This window comes from Clarias gariepinus, chromosome 9 (assembly GCF_024256425.1).
Source record: "Clarias gariepinus isolate MV-2021 ecotype Netherlands chromosome 9, CGAR_prim_01v2, whole genome shotgun sequence".
Classification (NCBI taxonomy): Eukaryota; Metazoa; Chordata; class Actinopteri; order Siluriformes; family Clariidae; genus Clarias; species Clarias gariepinus.
This window is the reverse complement of record NC_071108.1, coordinates 7169093-7191110: the sequence shown is the minus strand read 5'-3', so window position 1 is coordinate 7191110 and position 22018 is coordinate 7169093. Positions and strand designations below refer to the sequence as shown.

Here is a 22018-nt window from a genome sequence, read left to right as displayed (position 1 = left end):
AACCTTATCTCTTTTACTCCCCAAACCTAGCACTCAGTGTGTTACTTCTCTCCCATCACTTAAAGAGGTCGCGAAGTGCGCATGACCCATCTTCTACAGCGCCCTGAGGGGAAAAACACACACACGCGAAGTGCGCATGCTCCATGCCCTTACAGCAAAAATGCATCAAACTCGGGAAGTGTGCATGCCCCATGCCCTTCTATGGCGCCCCGAGGGGAAAAAAACACACATGTGAAGTGCGAATGCTTCTAGCATGAGTAGTAATGCTGGACCAGCGCTGGCGTTATTTGTTTGGGCGAAAGAAGGAGAGATTGCTGTGAATAATTTTCTTTTGAAGATTTTTTAACCAGATTATCTTTGACTTGACATATTCCCCGACTTCTAACCCTTCGTCATCAGCCTCCCGGACTAACCGATTAACCCCGGTGAGACCGAACCATACTCGGTATACTCGGATAACACACATACAATAAGCATGGACTTCTGACATTTTCCACTCACTAGCGTTCACATACACTTATCGTTTATTATATGTAGTTTGTAAATATTGTTTATATCTTTGTTTGGTTGTGGTGCACCTTTTTCGTTTACTTTATTTAGTTTTGTAAAACGTTTGCTTTATCTACTTGTTTGTGTTTGTCCTTTTTGCTCACCAGCCTTTTAACGCAACACAGACACAAAGATAAAAGAGCTCTCGATTTTTGTAGCCACAGTTAATATAAAATTAGCTGTTCATTAAACAGCGTTGAGTTATGGTCATGGGTGTTTCGTTTTCCGACACACGCTGTAGCGGTAGACCAGTCATAAATCACCGCGCCATCTGATCAATCACAGACTGAATCTTTGAACTGCTTTACACGAGTCGTTTAAGAATCATTTAGAAATGAGGGTAAAATTTAATCTATTTTTGGAGAAAACTAAAGTGTTTTTTAACCTTGCATACATGTAAACCTGTTTTAAAAGACTTATTAAGCAATATTAGCAACATTTAAAATGGCATAATAGGGGCACTTTAAAGAAACCACTTTGTGGCAGGTGTTTGAGGTGATTACCGAGGTGGAACTCATCCATCGTTTGGAGAAATGTGTCGCTTTAGGTGGAAGGACTAAGCTCACGACCAACGTTCATTTTCATTACAATTTTTTTTTTAATAACAATTCTATGAACGCACCTCGTATTAGGCGGGTGGTTATATTCTAATGGCTGATTGGTGTAGTGTGGTGAGGCTGCCACTTTAGAGGTCCTTAAGTTTTGTCATTGAACTGCTATTTGAGATGAGCTCCTCACCAGAATGTGGCTCTTACACTGTAGTTACTGTAACAAGAAAGTAGAGGTCACTCAACAACCTGTGAGAAGAAATGGGCTACAAGTGATTCATTGTAGTAGTTGTGAAGTGAAGGAAAGGCCAGTGACCTCCTCTCTGAAGGAAAGCTCTACTGTTCATTTATGATGGAAAAATTAGATAAACGTCATTCTTCTCGTTCTGTGCTAAAAGTCTTGTCTATACAGTGCTACACTGGAGGTTCAATTGAAGAATGGCAACAATATACAGGACCATTTCTATCACATTCCAAAAAATATATAATTTTTATTAGGAAAACAGACAAATTTTAAATTGACATTAGAAAAACTGCAAGGCTTTTAATCTAATAGTTTTTTTTTTTTTTTTTTCAGCCACGGTGAAGGTATATCAAGTTCTGAAATAGTCCTCAATTTCCTCCAGCGTCCGCCCTTTCGTTTCAGGCACACACTTGGCTGTGAATATGATGGCTATCACACAGAACACAGAGAAAACAAGAAAAGGTCCATAGAGTCCAAATGCATTCTGTAATGGAGAAAAGTTTCAAAGTAAGTTTAAAAATATAATTGGAATTCATAGTTTTTAATTCTTGTTTGACCATCCTAACAAGAAATTTACCACGGCCTGCATGAAGACCTCTGTCAGCACAAAAGCAGTGATATAGCTGACCATCACACACACGCCTGAAACAACACCACGCACTCTCATGGGCAGAATCTCCGACATCAGCAGCCATGTGATCGAACCCCAGCCTATTGCGTAACCTGCTCAGAGGACATATAAGAACATTAATAATTTTAATTATACAAAACACAGTGCTGTTTAATTCATTAACAATCGCAAATTGGGATTTTGTGTGTGTGTGTGTGTGTGTGTTTGTGTGTGTTCCCTTCAATGGATTGGCACCCTGGCCTAGGCCCTGTACAGTATAAACGGTATAAAAAATCTGTGAGATCAGTTTGTAACTATAGTGCATTGTTTTCATTTGAAATTTATTATCCTTTTTTTGGGGGGGCTTTTTTGGGGATTTTGGAGGACAATAATAGCTAATCCATAGAGATACTGCTAGACTTGATCAGAGCATCAAATTAAGACAATTCGCTCAAACATCCCGCCTCAATAAACAGAACCACCCCTCTGTGTTTTGCCTATGGCAAGCGAAATTGTGCCAGGTGCCTGTCTGTGTACTAGCACAGTATGAGATGACCTTGCTGCCTGAGACTCACCCCAAAGTCCATCAGCATATGCTACAAGGAGGCTTCTTGGGACAACTGATCCCACATACAGTGATGGCTAATGGTATTAATCCAGCATTAGTCATATATTATAGGTCTCCCTGTGCACAAAACATGCAATTTCACTAATTAGTTCTAGCATATCTGGCTGACATGCTAATCATCTGAAAGACCAATAAAAACCTGTCAATATGACAATGGTATTCAGCTTCTAGAGCCATGGCCTGGGACATCTTCAGACCCAAACCCAGTAGAAAACTATTGGAAAATGGTAAAGAAAGCAGTAGCAGTCAAAATTCATCTGTACATGATTTTTAGGAAGCAATCAAGCAGATATGGTTTATTCACGATATATTAATTGTTATTATTTTTAAAAATGCACCAGATATATCACCATTACCAAAAGATTAATTTCTTTTAATCGATTAACAGCACTACATGTATATATATTATACGGATTGTACTTGAATTTACATTTGTAAACATGCTTACATTCAACAAGTACAAAATTATTCAAATCTATGGATTGAATAACTGAATATATATGATTGAATGTATTGAAAGTATTTGGGATTTCTGATGAAATCATGTCACTCCAACAATCTCAAAAACAACTGTTGTCCTATGGACTTATTGTGGCAAATAAACTTATCCTAAGGTTTTGGAAAATGACAGAAACCCCGTCAGCTAAATTATGGCTGGAAGAATTGGTTAAGGTACTACATTTGGAAAAAATTAGATTCCTCGTGGTAAAGAAATTGGACAAATTTGTTATTTGGTTTGTTAATTTTGGTTTATAACTAAAAACTTGGTTTGTAACAATATCTTTTAGATTATTTAAGTGAATACCTTAATAAAAAATGATTTAAACCTAAAGTATGCCAACTGCTAAATTTAATTAGTTATTTCTACTGTAAATTGCTGTGGTATAAGAGGAAAATATCACTTCACGATACTGTGTTTATTTCCTTTATACAACACCTTGATTGTGGTTTGTACGATTATCAAGCTGTGGTGTGAAATTTTGCTTCTGGTGTGAAAACCAAGTACTCACCAAATACAATAAACATGATGCTGATGAGGGGAATAAGTGTGTCAGAGTTCAACTTAAAACCAGTCATCATTCCAAATGGCTGTGTTGCAGACCCGACCTCAGCAGTAACGTTCCCAGAATCACATGGTGTTTTGTGGGTGTAGATAGTCAATACCGTCATAGCTAGATACATTATAAATGCTGAAAATGTATAGAGAATACTTTACTATTTCTATATGATTAATATTGCAGAATGAAAAAGCATTTTCATTATGGTGAAGGTTAAGCTAGGTCACATAAGAATAAACCTGATATGTAGAGCAGAGTTTTCCTGCCAGCTTTGTTCATGAGAAAGGCTATGATTATACCAGGGATCAGTCGAACGAGTCCCACTATGGCTGCATCGTACTCAGGTTTCTAGATAAAGACAGTATATTGGGAAAATATAACATGAGCGTTAAACAAATTTAACAGGCAAATTCGTTCTGATATACACAAATGTCATGCCATCATCTGTATACTGATTCAATAGTTGTTGTTTTTTGAAGTGACATACCAGCACAACAACAGTTTTTTCAAAGATCGGCTCCAGATAAACCAGGATGGGTGTAATGCCCGTCATCTGCTGAAAGATTCTTAGGAATACACAGATCAAGATGGGCTTGTAGTAGAATGGATTCGTAAGATCTGACCACTGCCATCCAGTCTGTTGGACAGATTAAATTGTTACATTTCACCAGAGTTTTTAACTAGATTTGGAAAAAATTACGAAATATCATCAACATATAGATTTTAATGTTTAAGCAATAAGTGAATAGCTTAGGCTATAAATAAAAGGAGGGGCATTTATTTTAAACCAGGATTTGTGATTAAATCTCTGGTAAATAAATGTGTAAAAAACGATTTACAGTTACAGAAGACGTCAAGACCAATACAGTAATGAGATGAGATGGGGATGACTGCAATCATTCCTGTGAATATTCACAGAGTGGACCTTCTGATCTTTAAATATTTATGGATAAATCCTTGCCAGCTTGTGGAAAAGACGCATCTGTCTATGGGAACTGTACACACAACCATTCACAAATACCACTTGCATATTACAGGGACTTAGCTGGGAATTATTACAGTTGTGTCTCACTCCAAGCCATTTCCACATGTTTGGGCTATTAAAAGGTTCCTGGGAGGCCAGACGTGAAGCAAGCAGTCCAGTCATGGCTCTAATGTACTGAGCAAACTTTGTGCCTTGACAGTATCAAGCACTAGTGAAACAATCACCCAAATGAGAATGAGTTCCTTATTGAGTCTGGTTTCTTCATAGTGTCATCTCAGGGATTTTTATTTTGCCACATTTGTTAGGGACAACCTGATATACACTACTGTTCAAAAGTAGTACTGCTTTTTTCCCTTTACATGCTTCCTCTGGGCAACATAATCCGTAAGCATGGTATTAGTTTTCATTGTTATGCTGACGATACACAGTTATATGTCTCAGCAAAACCTGATGAGAAAAAACAGCTTACTAAAATTGAGCAATGTGTGCAGGACATAAGAAATTGGATGCTAATTAACTTCCTTCTGCTAAATCCGGATAAGACAGAAGTTCTAGTCATAGGACCGCATACAGCTAGGAGTAAAATTTTAGATCACATTGTAACTTTAAATGGCCTTTCTGTTCCATCAAATGCAACAGTGAAAGACCTTGGTGTGATTATTGATTCCAGCCTTTCATTTGAAGCTCATGTTGATAATATTACCAGGATAGCATTCTTTTGTTCAGCTAGATGCATAAATAAGCTTCAGCTAGTCCAGAATGCAGCAGCGAGAGTCCTCACTAGAACCAGAAGATATGAGCACGTCACCCCTATCTTATCTTCACTCCATTGGCTCCCTGTGAAATTTCGCATCGATTTTAAAATACTACTCTTGACATATAAAGCATTAAATGTCTCGCACCGCAGTACCTGAGTGAACTGCTAGTGTCTTACGATCCGCCACGCCTACTTCGATCAAAGGATGCAGGCTGCTTGTCAGTACCGCGTATTATGAAAAATACCGCTGGGGGCAGAGCTTTTTCTTACAAAGCCCCGAAATTATGGAATAGTCTTCCAAATAGTGTTCGGGACTCAGACACAGTCTCAGTGTTTAAGTCCAGGCTAAAAACCTATTTATTTAGCCAAGCATTTTTATAAATAGATTTGCCATAGGTAAAGGAGCAGATCTGGGGGACTCATGGACGTAGAGTATTATGGTGAACTGGTATGTTTGGATGCTGTCTTCCTCACTCTCATTGATCACTCAGGTTTGCTGACGGTGAGGTGATTGTTTGCTTTACATGTCAGGAAGCCCTCATGTTTGTGTTTCCTTCTGGCTCTCCCTTTTAGTTATGCTGTCATAGTTAGTCCTGCCGGAGTCTCTGCTTGCACTCTACAGTTAATATACATTCACATTATACATTGTGTGACTGTGACCATACCTAACTGCCATCTCTCCTCTTCTTCTCTTCCCCCACCCTTTCTCTTTCCTCTCTCCTCCTGTCTCCCACTTTCACTCTTTCTCTCTCTCTCTGTCGAGCTACACATGTCGTTCCTGAGCTGCCAGTGATCCAGACTCCCGCTGCCCTCCGGACCTGTCTGACCCATCCTGGTGCCCCGCTTCTGGCTGAAGATCTCGTCACATGGATGCTCCGTGTGTCTTTCTGGGATGCGTCTGGTGTCTGGGGATGGTTCTCTCTACCTAGAAAATGGATCTGGCCTTGCCTGGTGTTGGCAACTGTTTCTCTGGGGACTTGACAGTTCGATAGTTCATGACTGGAACTTCTTACAAGTCTACCTGGGTCTTCAATAACTACCTGGACTCCATATTAACATCAATTAACATCAGCTATTATAGCTGAACTGCCTCCCACCCTACACACTGTATAAATGCAGATCATTTACTGCTTTCTGTTTCACCCAAATGAGGATGGGTTCCCTGTTGAGTCTGGTTCCTCTCAAGGTTTCTTCCTATTACCATCTCAGGGAGTTTTTCCTTGCCACTGTCGCCCTCGGCTTGCTCACCAGGGACAAACTGACCATTTTGATTCATACAAATTCACATTTCATACTAACTTAAATAATTCTTTTGACTGTGTAAAGCTGCTTTGCGGCAATGAAAATTGCTAAAAGCGCTATAGAAATAAAATTTAATTGAATTGAATTGAATTAAATAGTGTATAATCATAATTTCAAATATATGTCCTTAGATCTTTTAAATTGAATTCCATTGTAAGGGTCCACCACTAGAGGCCACTGTTTTTATTTTGTAGTTTTGTTGGCCGACTCAGTTTCCCAGCAGGCACCTCGGTCAGGTGATGCGGGTGCACACCTGAACCGAGGTAGCCATCAATCTATAAATAGCTGCTTAGACTGGGAAACTAGGTCGAGCATTTTTGGTACCACCACTGTCATTTATGTGGGCATTTTGGTTTGTTCTGTTTTGTTATCTGTTTAGTTTGTACTTTGATTTTAGTTGTGTTGACTTGGGCTCTCTTATTGGCAGTGTTTCTGTGTATCTTGTGTGTGTCTGTGTTAGTGGAGCTGATTCAGTCCTGTCCTCCTGTGTTCTTGTGGTTAGCTAGAGCAGGTAAGTAGTTAGGTGTGTGTTTGGCTAGGAGCGTGTTTAGCTAAGATCTATATTGTGTTACAGTAACTAGCATGCTTCTAGCCATAGCCCCTTTGTGTCTCTAGCTGTCCTGTGTTTCCTACCTCCCTAGTTGCCCAGTGAGCCTAGCCTTTGTGTCCTTAGCCTAGTCTTTGATGTGATCTCAGCCTAGCCTTTGATGTGATCTCAGCCTAGCCTTTGATGTGATCTCAGCCTAGCCTTTGATGTGATCTCAGCCTAGCCTTTGATGTGATCTCAGCCTAGCCTTTGATGTGATCTCAGCCTAGCCTTTTGATGTGATCTCAGCCTAGCCTTTTGATGGTCCCCTAGCCTAGCCTTTTGATGGTCCCCTAGCCTAGCCTTTTGATGGTCCCCTAGCCTAGCCTTTTGATGGTCCCCTAGCCTAGCCTTTTGATGGTCCCCTAGCCTAGCCTTTTGATGGTCCCCTAGCCTAGCCTTTTGATGGTCCCCTAGCCTAGCCTTTTGATGGTCCCCTAGCCTAGCCTTTTGATGGTCCCCTAGCCTAGCCTTTTGATGGTCCCCTAGCCTAGCCTTTTGATGGTCCCCTAGCCTAGCCTTTTGATGGTCCCCTAGCCTAGCCTTTTGATGGTCCCCTAGCCTAGCCACTGGGTATCCCTTGTCTGTGTTTCTGTGCCCCCATTCCCTAGTGTGTGTTAAGCTATTAGGTAAGTGTAGCTTAGTGCATGTTGGGGCTAAAGACATGCTTAGCTAGGTGTATGTGTAGCTAACTGCCATGGTTAAGCACTGCTTAACCATGTTTAGCTAAAAGCCATGCCTAGCTGATTGCCATGTCTTTAGCCCTCGTCCCGTCTCTCCTTCTCTCTAGTGTCTCCCCTTCTCTCTAGTGTCCAGTTTCAGCTCCACGCATAGTTTGTGTCCTGTTATGTGTTTGTCTCCCTGCCTGTGTCTCGCCACAGGACGTGTTACGTTTGTCCCCCTGCCTGTGTCTCGCCACAGGGCGTGTTTTGTGTCTCCCCCGCCTGTGTCTCGCCACAGGGCGTGTTTTGTGTCTCCCCCTGCCTGTGTTTGTTCCCCTGTCTGTGTCTTGCCAGAGAGCCCCTGTTAGCACAAAGTTAAGTATGGTTTGAGTTTGTTTGTTCCTTTGTTTGTATCTTTATTCATACTTTGTGTTTACCCTTAATTAAAAGACTCCTTTTGGTTACACCACCCCTCTGCCTCTATGCCTGCTCCTTCCGCCCACGGCGTTCAACACCTGCCACAACACCCCGTTCATGACAGAATGCTCGACCCCAAGGCATAGCAGAGGGGGCTGGGACTTTAAAGCGTCAGCCTCACGGGGAGGCCACCGCTGCAGCAGCACGCTTCGAGCCTCACGGGGAGGCCACCGCTGCAGCAGCACGCTTCGAGCCTCACGGCGAGGCCACCGCTGCAGCAGCACGCTTCGAGCCTCACGGCGAGGCCACCGCTGCAGCAGCACGCTTCGAGCCTCACGGCGAGGCCACCGCTGCAGCAGCACGCTTCGAGCCTCACGGCGAGGCCACCGCTGCAGCAGCACGCTTCGAGCCTCACGGCGAGGCCACCGCTGCAGCAGCACGCTTCGAGCCTCACGGCGAGGCCACCGCTGCAGCAGCACGCTTCGAGCCTCACGGCGAGGCCACCGCTGCAGCAGCACGCTTCGAGCCTCACGGCGAGGCCACCGCTGCAGCAGCACGCTTCGAGCCTCACGGCGAGGCCACCGCTGCAGCAGCACGCTTCGAGCCTCACGGCGAGGCCACCGCTGCAGCAGCACGCTTCGAGCCTCACGGCGAGGCCACCGCTGCAGCAGCACGCTTCGAGCCTCACGGCGAGGCCACCGCTGCAGCAGCACGCTTCGAGCCTCACGGCGAGGCCACCGCTGCAGCAGCACGCTTCGAGCCTCACGGCGAGGCCACCGCTGCAGCAGCACGCTTCGAGCCTCACGGCGAGGCCACCGCTGCAGCAGCACGCTTCGAGCCTCACGGCGAGGCCACCGCTGCAGCAGCACGCTTCGAGCCTCACGGCGAGGCCACCGCTGCAGCAGCACGCTTCGAGCCTCACGGCGAGGCCACCGCTGCAGCAGCACGCTTCGAGCCTCACGGCGAGGCCACCGCTGCAGCAGCACGCTTCGAGCCTCACGGCGAGGCCACCGCTGCAGCAGCACGCTTCGAGCCTCACGGCGAGGCCACCGCTGCAGCAGCACGCTTCGAGCCTCACGGCGAGGCCACCGCTGCAGCAGCACGCTTCGAGCCTCACGGCGAGGCCACCGCTGCAGCAGCACGCTTCGAGCCTCACGGCGAGGCCACCGCTGCAGCAGCACGCTTCGAGCCTCACGGCGAGGCCACCGCTGCAGCAGCACGCTTCGAGCCTCACGGCGAGGCCACCGCTGCAGCAGCACGCGCCGAGCCTCACGGCGAGGCCACCGCTGCAGCAGCCATCGCCGAGCCTCACGGCGAGGCCACCGCTGCAGCAGCCATCGCCGAGCCTCACGGCGAGGCCACCTCTGCAGCAGCCATCGCCGAGCCTCACGGCGAGGCCACCGCTGCAGCAGCACGCTTCGAGCCTCACGGCGAGGCCACCGCTGCAGCAGCACGCTTCGAGCCTCACGGCGAGGCCACCGCTGCAGCAGCACGCTTCGAGCCTCACGGCGAGGCCACCGCTGCAGCAGCCATCGCCGAGCCTCACGGCGAGGCCACCGCTGCAGCAGCCATCGCCGAGCCTCACGGCGAGGTCCCAGCAGCAGCCATCGCCGAGCCTCACGGCGAGGTCCCAGCAGCAGCAGCAGCCATCGCCGAGCGCCTCGTGGAGGTCCCAGCCGCACCAGCAAGCCTCAGGTGGAGGCCCCCACCTTTTACCCCCACCTTCTTCCAGTAGCCCTTATTCAAGGCTTGCCACCTTCAGAGCGACACCCCAGCACAGCGTCCAGCACCCGGCTTCGATGTCGGGCACCCACCGCTGCACGGCGGAGGAAAAGCCAGTACTGCATCGGCCGCCCGGATTGGGGGACAACTCAGCACTGTCTTCAGGGGCTCTACTTCCCAGAGCAATACAGTGCTGCCCCCTCCGCCCGGCCTATAACAATGATCCGGTGCTGCCTCCGCCACACAGTTGACTATGGGAGCTAGCCCGTCGGGGTCGGGTAAAAGGACACGGGACACCAGGGAAGTGCCCCGGAATCACCAATAGCGCTCCGGAGGAGCGGTTTAAGGGGGGGGGTACTGTAAGGGTCCGCCACTAGAGGCCACTGTTTTTATTTTGTAGTTTTGTTGGCCGACTCAGTTTCCCAGCAGGCACCTCGGTCAGGTGATGCGGGTGCACACCTGAACCGAGGTAGCCATCAATCTATAAATAGCTGCTTAGACTGGGAAACTGGGTCGAGCATTTTTGGTACCACCACTGTCATTTATGTGGGCATTTTGGTTTGTTCTGTTTTGTTATCTGTTTAGTTTGTACTTTGATTTTAGTTGTGTTGACTTGGGCTCTCTTATTGGCAATGTTTCTGTGTATCTTGTGTGTGTCTGTGTTAGTGGAGCTGATTCAGTCCTGTCCTCCTGTGTTCTTGTGGTTAGCTAGAGCAGGTAAGTAGTTAGGTGTGTGTTTGGCTAGGAGCGTGTTCAGCTAAGATCTATATTGTGTTACAGTAACTAGCATGCTTCTAGCCATAGCCCCTTTGTGTCTCTAGCTGTCCTGTGTTTCCTACCTCCCTAGTTGCCCAGTGAGCCTAGCCTTTGTGTCCTTAGCCTAGTCTTTGATGTGATCTCAGCCTAGTCTTTGATGTGATCTCAGCCTAGTCTTTTGATGGTCCCCTAGCCTAGTCTTTTGATGGTCCCCTAGCCTAGTCGTTGAAGGTCCCCTAGCCTAGCCACTGGGTATCCCTTGTCTGTGTTTCTGTGCCCCCATTCCCTAGTGTGTGTTAAGCTATTAGGTAAGTGTAGCTTAGTGCATGTTGGGGCTAAAGACATGCTTAGCTAGGTGTATGTGTAGCTAACTGCCATGGTTAAGCACTGCTTAACCATGTTTAGCTAAAAGCCATGCCTAGCTGATTGCCATGTCTTTAGCCCTCGTCCGGTCTCCCCCTCTCTCTAGTGTCTCCCCTTCTCTCTAGTGTCCAGTTTCAGCTCCACGCATAGTTTGTGTCCTGTTATGTGTTTGTCTCCCTGCCTGTGTCTCGCCACAGGACGTGTTACGTTTGTCCCCCTGCCTGTGTCTCGTCACAGGGTGTGTTACGTGTCTTCCTTTGCCTGTGTCTCGCCACAGGGCGAGTTTTGTGTCTCCCCCTGCCTGTGTCTCGCCACAGGGCGGGTGTTTGTTCCCCTGTCTGTGTCTTGCCAGAGAGCCCCTGTTAGCACAAAGTTAAGTATGGTTTGAGTTTGTTTGTTCCTTTGTTTGTATCTTTATTTATACTTTGTGTTTACCCTTAATTAAAAGACTCCTTTTGGTTACACCACCCCTCTGCCTCTATGCCTGCTCCTTCCGCCCACGGCGTTCAACACCTGCCACAACACCCCGTTCATGACATCCATACAGTATTTGTTTAATTTTGTAAAGCTGCTTAGCGACAATGATCATTGTTGAAAGCGCAATACAGTACATATAAAATTAAATTAAACTGAATTGAGGCGTTCATTTAGGTTACAGTGGAGTAAAGGTACTTTGAGTTTTTTTTTTTTTTAATACAACAGATCATCTCTATTACCCTCCTGTTTGTTTTTACCTGGGAATTGACACTCTGCTGAATTTGATCAAGTTCTTCTATGTAGTTTGAATCAGGGCCCCTAAGCATTTTCAGGGCCTTGATAGCCTCGTCACGTTTGTGTTTGATGATGAGGTAACGTGGTGAGTTTGGCATTTTAAACAGGAGGATTACCATAAGCAGACCTGGACATTCGCCAAATATTGCCAGTGACCGCCATGACATAACCAGGCCTGTATGGGGAGAAAAAAAAATCCTTCTTAGATCATTGACAGGCAAAGGTGTTGCACTGATGTTAGAGTATCAGTCGAATGCCTACAGGATGTAAAACAAGACCCACAAGATTACTGTACTGTACATGTATTTTTGCACTGCAGCTTCACGTGTCATACATTTCTCATGAAGTGAGTATTTTTAGAACCAACAGCAAAATACGTGGCAGACCACTAATATAGTTCTGTACAGAATAAAAAAAATAACAAAAAGGTACATTAGATGGTGTTTTACTTACCAAGAGCATAGAGTGCTAGACCTCCAATGACCATCATGTTCTGAGGAGCAGATCCAAGCTTTCCTCTCAGCCCTGGATGTGAAATCTCTGACACGTAGATCTGCAACATTAAAATTTCCAGATACAGTATATTTTATGCTAAGATCTTGAAATTGTATGCACATGGTCATTGAGGGGTTTAATGCACTCTGCTCTGGCTAAACATGTCCTTATACCTTCCTGCCAACTACAGTGCCAAAGGTACTGAAACTTTTACACATTTTGAAATCAACTTTATTATTATTTTTTTTTCATTAGATTTACACATTATACAGTATTCAAAAATTATACTATTTAAACTATTTCAGTATTGTGACAGAAACTTTGAGCATACTTATACAAACCATTACAGAGCTTCTGGTACTTATTTGGGAAGTGTTAAAAAAAAAACACAAAAATTTGTTGTTTAAAGCCAGAATTGTACCTACAGGAATGGAGCTGGATGCAATGCCAGCAGCGACACCTGTGAACAATCTGCCAAGAAAAAGCTGCACCCAGTTTCTCGCTAGAGCCATTATGAGAAACCCTGCTGTAGATGGAATTGCGGATATCATGATGCTGTGTTTCCTTCCAAATTTGTCATTCATCACCATGGCACTTAGCCCTCCTACTATAACTCCAATCGAAAAAATCGACTATTCAACAAATAGAGCAGAATTACAGTCAGATTTGTTGGATGCCTGTATTGTATGAGTGGTACATTTTGGTTAAATGTGGAGAAATAAGTGCAGTCATACAGTAAAAGAAAAGGTAAGCAACTTTATTAGATAGGCTTATGTCACGTAATTTAATGTATATTCTGTACAGTGTATATAGAAAAGAATCACCCACTCTTTAACATAATTTTATTTCATTTTCAGCCTAAAAAGAAGACAGAAATAGTTTTTCTTTTTATCCAGGTGTATTTACTCAGTGCAACTTTTAACATCCAGGTGAAAGCTATAACACTAACATATCAGATTTTTTTTAAATTAAATACAGAATCACTGATTTGGGAAAGGATCACACTCCTTCTAAAATGACTTGTAAATTCAATCAGGTGAAAATAGTCACCTTCTGAATGGCACACAAAGCCATTTGACTTTCACATGTAATGTGTATTTACCCGGGATCAGTCCTTGTGCTCATTTTGATTAGCAAAAGCATAAAAAGTTGAAGCATTGTAGTCTCTTGCACCATAAAGCACCAAATGCACCATGACGATTCTGATGCCACATAGAAAAAGGTGTCATGGTCAAATAGGACTCAAAGGACTTGCAAAATTATTTTGCAAAGCAAATCTTTATATGCCATTGAAAAGGTGATTAGCTTCACCTGAATGAGTTTATAAATCATTTTTAGGAGGGGGGTGATCCTTTTCCATATCAGTGATTCTGTTTTTATTTTTTTCTACTTTTTCCTGACATGTTGGTGTAATATTTTTCACATGGATGCTAAAAGTTTCACTGAGTACGTAAAGAAGGATAAAACAAAAAATGTGTCTCAACAAAATGAGATTATTTCAAGGGTGGGCGGGGGGGGGCTTCTTTTCTATACCCACTGTACATGTTACATGTACTGGTTATTGTTTATATACAGTATGCTTAATCCAATTTAGGATATTTGAACAAGCTGCTCTTACTCCAAACCAAGAAATCTGATTAACATCCATGTGCAGATGTGGATCATCATCCTCCTGAAGCTGTGGAATCACCGCGGAAGGAAGTACCATGGCATATCCAAAAATAAAACTGCCCAGAGCAGCCGAAAAGGCCGCAAAGTAGAGCCTGCCAGTTCTACAGAGAAACAAGTTGACAGCACAAATTAAAACTTACTTATTAAATGCCCTCTAAAAATAAACACTTTTACTTTTACTCCACTACTGCAAATATCTGTACTTTCTATTTCACTGGATTTCGGCATGGTACAGTAGTGTGACTGTATGTAACTACAGTTGTGGGTAGTTTTCCATCAGGAATACCATCACCTGCTGACTATTAGGGATTATTGTGTTATTTGGCTTATCCCTCCATGAAATGCTTAACCATGTAGCAGGTGTTTGAAATCTGAAGCAGTGGTAGTTGCAGACAGCAACAAAGCAGAATGAATGAGAGAGAAAAGAGTGAGAGAGAGACTACTGTGAGTTAATACAACCTTAGTACAGTATGTTTAACTTAGTACTTAAGTACTTTGAAGTTGAGTGTCCTTTGTACTCAAAAAGAAATGGAAATGGAGAACTTTTACTTTCACATGGGCAAGATTTTACCTGGTGTATCTCTACTTTTATGCAAGTAGAGGATTTATGTACAGTACTTTATCCGTCAGTAGGTAAAAGTCAAATCAAGAGCCTCAGAACCAAAACTCAACACAAAACACTGCAGTGTCACAAAACATACAATACTTAGGACAATCAATATACACAAAACTTAATGTTCCGGGCAAAAAATATGCATCTGACAGTTAATACTCAGGGTAATGAATAAAGAGACTTTATTCAAAATACTGAAACATGTTAAAACAATAGTGCATGCCAACAAAGGCAAAATTACACCACCACTTCCCCACCTTAAGGAACTAATGTTGTGTTGGTGTAAAACTAAAAATAAATGTTCTTTTAACAAAACTCTTTGTGGCAGTGCTTACAGCGAAGGAAGCTGTTCTCACACCAGCAACACAGATCAACTCTAAAGAACAGAACAGAATCATGGCGAATATAGATTCTTCTGGTTAATAATACAAAAAATTCCATGAGTAATTGAAAAAATGCACAAGAGCACCCCTAATAACGTAAAGCTTTGTTACCTAATATGGGATGAAAGGGTACAGGTTCTAGTCAAAAACAGGAAAAGCAGAATAGAGCCTTGAAAGCCACAGGTTCAGGAAGTGTGCTCCTTTTGCTACTTCTGTGCAACAATGCTTCTTCAGCACAAATCGTTGCCTAGTACGAAATTCAGCAGACATCCTGTCTGTTATCTATCAGCAATCTATTTATTAATTTAAAAGATGGTTTTGTAGATAGAGAATTTGTTGAAGCTGAATGGAAAACGGAGAACACTATTAAAACTTAACTTTAATTCTGCAACAATACTGTACTGGGGATTTTAAACCTATGGAATAAACACATATCGAATAAGGCAATTACTGTATGTAACAACAACAACAACAGTGATTTGTTATTTTAAGACAAGGAGGGCAACCTTTTTGAAACAGTTCTTGCAAGAACAGTATTGTCACGTGCAAAACCCATCAAGCACCATGATGAAACTGGCTCTCATGAAAACCTTTACAGGAAGGCAAAACCAAAACTGACCTCTGCCGCAGAGGAGAAGTTCATTTAGAGTTATCTGCCTCACAAATCACCAATTAACAAACAGCACTTCAAATTAGAGCCGTCGTTATTGAGGGTTAAGGGCCCAACAGCGGCATTTTGGTGGTCATGGGGTTTGAACCTGGAACCTACCAAACTGTTGTCCAATGCATTAACAACTGAGCTATCCCTTTTCTTAATAACAATTAGCCTTATCTGCATGTATTTGGACTGTGAGAGGAAACCTGAGCACCCAGAGGAAACCCACCAAGCATGGGGAGAACATGCAAACTCCAAATACTCCGACCTGATGGTAATTAACACCTGAAATAGAAGTAATGGATGCCTCTATACTGTTAGTTGCATATCAGTGGATAAAAGCACCATTAAGAATGTTCATTAAAAGTTGAAATAACTGAACCCAGATTACTTAACTGATGAGCTCAAACACACCCACATAAAACCAAGAGCCTTAGTAAGAAAAAAAAATCCCATCCATTATGCTCAAATCAGCTGATCAGCATATGTAAATCGAGTTTGAAAACCATGCCCATGTGTTACTACGCAATCGGTTTAAAGTTTTTATTTTGTAATTTTTTATTATTATTATTATTTTATAAGCACTTGTAAAATAATAGCAAATGTCACCAAATTTAAGTAAAATGAACATTTTGGTTTTTAGATGTATGTTTATATGAACAAATTTAAAAGCAAAAAAGTAAAGCAATAAAATAAGTGAAATCATTTGGGTATTTTCTGTTTAAAAAAAATTTAGGTAGGAAACTGATATAGAAATTTGTAGTAGACAAAAAACGTATGAAAGACAGAGACAGACAGAGGGTAGGGAGTAATAGCATAAAAATTCATTTTGATATTGGTACTCAGGACAATGGACACTCAGTATTGTGTACAGTACAGGAACTTGACTGAATAAAACAGTGCTAACAATGATCTATTGTGCACTATTATAAAAATAATTTTGTAAAGGATTTATAAAAAAAGTATTGAAATATATTAATATATAGGGAGACTAAACATGCCAGAAAAAAATAAAAGCATAAAAATACAAGATTATTTAAAAGCTACCTTATTTGTCCCTGTGTATTCTGATTATTCAGTAGAAGTCGAGTTGTTTCATTCTCTTCTGGTGCCATTGCTTCCTGTGTCCTCAATCTCTGACTTTCAGTCTATATGCCAGCTTAATGCTATAGAATGAACTAAAGTGAAACCAAGACTATGCATCTGTGTTTAACATCATATATGCCAAGCAAGACAAAAGTATGTGAGGAAGTATAAAGGCCCATAAATGCAGACTTTTATGGTTTTTGTTTTTAATGTTAAGCTAGTGTGGTGCAACCTGTAGTCTTGGCTTTAAATTGTGATTAAGTTTAAGTGCTTTCAAAATATATACACACATCTCTCTTCTTGTACTCTGAAAGCCTTGGCTAGAGTCAAATGCTTACCTATTCTGGATGATTATGTGGTTTAAATATACATTGAATATACCCAAAGGTGTGCTGCTCAGGTCTATAGATGTATTTTTGAATTACGTTTCTATATACTGTATGTTTTTCTATGGTGGCCCTGAGGTACGAAGCACAATGTAATTTCACAAAACACAAAAAACTTTCACAAGAAAAATCAACCTTGGACCTCAGACCTTTTCAAGCATTTGTCCATTGATGTGTACATGCGTATTATTCAGACCCCTTTTATTTGGCTCTGCTACAAGAAGTCTGTCTTATATGTTCAAAGCTGTGTCTGTGTAACTGAATAAAAAGCTGCTACCAGTTTTTTTTTATCAGTTTGTTTTAGAAAGGATTCCACATTATATATCCTTGATTTCTTGCTCTTGTGCTCTAGCTACTCATTGAAAGTGTACAGTTATTTTATATTGAATAAATTAAAACATAAAACCGAATTGAAGCTAGCATCATTGTTCACTTCATCAGCATTGACTAGGCTGTATATATTGCCACAATGTTGTTGTTGATCTTTGACCTTTTCTATCGTGCCACAATTATAACACTCTTATTTTCATATGCATAAAACTGCCTACTATACACTGCTTGGCCAAAAAAGGTGCAATCCGTGTGCTTTCCTTCTTACCCTGACATGCCCATCGTTGTGGAATAGGCTCACTCTGGACTCATCAGACCCCATGACCCTGGTCCAAAGTTCTTTAGGTTCTAATTGAAGCCACACAGCTGTTTATTGTTAATCCTGTGAGTTCTCATCACATTGTGTGTATTGAATGCTCTTACTTTCACTATTAAACATAGCTCTGGTTTTAACTGGTGATTTTTTTTTTCTCCATTCTTCAGATGATGGTTCAGCACTATCCTTCCAGGTTTTGATAATGTGTTGAACAATTCCAGTCATTTCACATCTCCTTAGTTTTTAGACCCTTTTGAAATAATCTTAATAATAGTGTTGTGCCAGCTAGCTTTCTCAATTCTGAAAATAAAAGTTATATACCAAAATAAAAGCCAGTGCATCAAACCTTTTTTAAAATGTAGGATTATTACAAATTATGGTTTCTGAAACTGGCATTGTTTTTTAAAACCGCAAACATTCAAAATATACTGTCTCTTAATAAAAAACCAAGCACTCTATTTACAACTGTACAATATAGACTGTTCTAAAAAAAAATCATACTTTTGCTTTCAAACCTTACACACAAATTAATCAATCTTCTATTACCATCTGCGCACTGCTATGTTCAATCTAAAACATTTTGACCATTTCTACATTACTACTAATGATATATGCTTTTTTAAAGTTTTGTAACCTTCATAAGTCAGTGTGCCAAAATACATTGACCTGTGTACATCAGGAGCTGTGCAACTGGAGCTATTCTGACCATGTGCATCACTACGTCTGCTATTTCATCATGGACAGCAAGTTCTGCGTGAAACTGGGCGAACGAACATCCCTGGGAGATGACAAGAGATCAGAAAGACCTTCAACGAGAACCATTTGGCAACTTGTGCATGATAATCATGGGGGGGAATTATCTACAACATTGCTGCCATTTCTGATGTGTCATGTGGAACAGTCCAGGCAATCCTCACATGTGATTTGAACATGCGCTGTGTTGCTGCCAAGTTTGTCCCCAGGCTGCTGACCGAGAAGCAGAAGGAACACCACATCAAAGTCTGCCAAGAACTCTGTCAGTGTGCCGTTTTCATTATATTGAAAATTAGATGTGGGGAAAGTACAAATTGCAGTTGTGGAATAAATAAATTTTCTGGCAAAAATTAATGTACAGTATAGTTATAATTTCTTTATTTATGTTTACTTTTACAAGATAAAAAAGTAACACAAATTATACACTTTATACTTTATGTAGCTGAGTTCATTTTTATTATCTTTATTTTGTGTGAACATTCTCAAAACACTTTTTTTTTTTCTTACTGAAATGTTTGCTTTTTATACTCATTTTAATTTAAAGTAAGTGTTACCACATGGTACACGCACATGTGGTGTAATAGCAAGTTTCCTGCAAAAACTGAAAGGTGCTGTTGCAGGTAAGATGTATACTAATTTTCTCTTTCACTCATGTACTGTAAGCTGTTTAGTTTTAAGTCACGTATTTTGCTTTTGGTTGCTAAAAAAAGGAAAAATACAGACTTTAGCAATGTTTATTGTGACCGAGTTTTAGCCTTATTACCATGTTGTCTGGCTTGCTACAGGACACCTGAGATGTGAGCATGTTGCCGTGTGCTTGTACTGATTGTGCCCCTTGCTGTTTTTTCTTAGGTATGTTTGTGTTTAATGCACTGTTTTTAATTCTTTCTATTGTTAATATGCATTCATTATATTTGGAATTAGATGCGTGACAAACACTTTGTTTATTGAAATGTACTTTCCTTTAGAGGAAGATATTTTGTATTTTTTTCTTTAGAATTTGATTTCTGTTTAAATGTAATAATTCCATTATTTCATATGGTGTTAATTGTATCAGTTATTTCTGCACAATTTTGTTTTGTTTATTGTAAGCATTTAGGTAGACGCACATGTGGTGTAATAGCAAATTTCCTGAAAAAGCTGGAAGGCGCTGTTGCAGGACACCTAAGATGAGAGCATATTGCCGTAGGCGTGTTCTGATTGTGCCCCTTGCTGTTTTTCTTAGAATAAACTGCAGAAATCAGAAATTGGTGTGCCTAGTTTTCATCGTAGACATCAGCTACCATTTTAAAGCCGTTACATTTAGTTACTGATGATAAATTATTGTACAGGAAAACATAATAGCTAATAAAAATATGAATAAAAATGGCTGTGTCTGAATCTCCTTAAACTTTCGAGACCTTGACTTGATTCTGTTTATTAGCACCTTCAATGTTCAATGTCTTTAAATAGATGAATATTTGGCAAAAGAATAATACCATATCTACCGTATACAGTATGAACATATATAAATAATACGAAAAATATATGAAGAATGTAGTTAGGAAGGGTGGCAATAGATCAGCCTTTTATTAGGGTCTGCCCACGAAACCTCATCTGCATCATGAACATCTGTCTTCTGTGGCTATGCAACAGGGAAAATATCACCTTGCGTGAGCAGCAGGTGTTGTACTGGTTATCACTTGCACCTCCAGGATCTAAGTTTAATTCCTGCTTCAGGACTTTGTGCATGAAGTTTGCATGTTCTTCCCATGCTTGATGGGTTTCCTACAGGTGCTTTGATTTCCTCTCACAGTCCAAAGACAACCAGATTAGGCTAATTGGCGTTCCCAAATTACCCATAGTGTGTGAATGCGTGTGTGAATATTGACCGGAAGTTTACATTTGATAAAGATGCTAAAATTTCACATTCCAATTTTTTATTTTTATTCCAATGTCATAATATTTGTGACTTCATTTTTAGATAAAATCTTGTATTGATGATGAGACAGTTGAACCACTCTATGAAGACTTTTCTCACACATCCCAAAGATGGTGAAAATTGAATGTGTGAAAATGATTTCTCTCAGAGTCACTCTTTCACAATTTTAGCTTGATTATCCTGATTATCCTGGAATATGTCTGTGCCACGGAGGTGCCATGGGGGAAAAACCCCATTGATAGGTAACCACATTGATGGGGTAACCAAACCAATCTTAATAATAGTGTTGTGCTAGCTAGCTTTCCCAATTCTGAAAATGAAAGTTATACACCAAAATAAAAGCCAGTGCATCAAACCTTTTTTAAAATGTAGGATTATTACAAATTATGGTTTCTGAAACTGGCATTGTTTTTTAAAACCGCAAACATTTAAAATATACTGTCTCTTACCAAACCAAGCACTCTATTTACAACTGTACAGTATAGACTGTTCTAAAAAAAATCATACTTTTGCTTTCAAACTTTACACACAAATTAATCAATCTACAAACAAATCTACAAATTAATCATCTGCACACTGCTATGTAAAATCTAAAACATTTTGACCATTTCTACTACTAATGATATATGCTTTTTTAAAGTTTTGTAACCTTCATAAGTCAGTGTGCCAAAATACATTGACCTGTGTACATCAGGAGCTGTGCAACTGGAGCTATTCTGACCATGTGCGTCACTACAGTACGTCTGCTATTTCATCATGGACAGCAAGTTAGAACAAAGAGCGAATGTAAAATTCTGCGTGAAACTGGGCGAACGAACATCTCTGGAAGACGACAAGAGATCAGAAAGACCTTCAACGAGAACCATTTGGCAACTTGTGCATGATAATCATGGGGGGGAATTATATACAACATTGCTGCCATTTTTGATGTGTCATGTGGATCAGTTCAGGCAATCCTCACATGTGATTTAAACATGCGCTGTGTTGCTGCCAAGTTTGTCCCCAGGCTGCTGACCGATAAGCAGAAGGAACACCACATCAAAGTCTGCCAAGAACTCAGTCAGTGTGCCGTGGATAAACCATCCTAACCCATCCTAACACAAATAATACACTTTATCCTTTATTTACTGATGATAAATTATTGCACAGGAACATAAAAGCTAATAAAAATACGAATAAAAATAGCTGTGTCTGAATCTTCTTAAACTTTCGAGACCTTGACTCTACTCTTGTGTACATTCTGTTTATTAGAACCTTCAATGTTCAATGTCTTTAAATAGATGAATATTTGGCAAAAGAATAATACCATATCTACCATATATAGTATGAACATATATAAATAATACCAAGAATATATGAAGAATGTAGTTAGGAAGGGTGGCAATAGATCCAGCCTTTTATTAGGGTCTGCCCACGAAACATCTGCATCATGAACAATGTCTTCTGTGGCT

At 41.3% G+C, this 22018-nt stretch overlaps 1 pseudogene; it reads right to left on the bottom strand.

Moving 5' to 3' along the window:
* Positions 1-55: 55 nt before the first annotated feature.
* Positions 56-16893, bottom strand: LOC128530065 (solute carrier family 2, facilitated glucose transporter member 6-like; annotated as a pseudogene).
* Positions 16894-22018: the final 5125 nt, after the last annotated feature.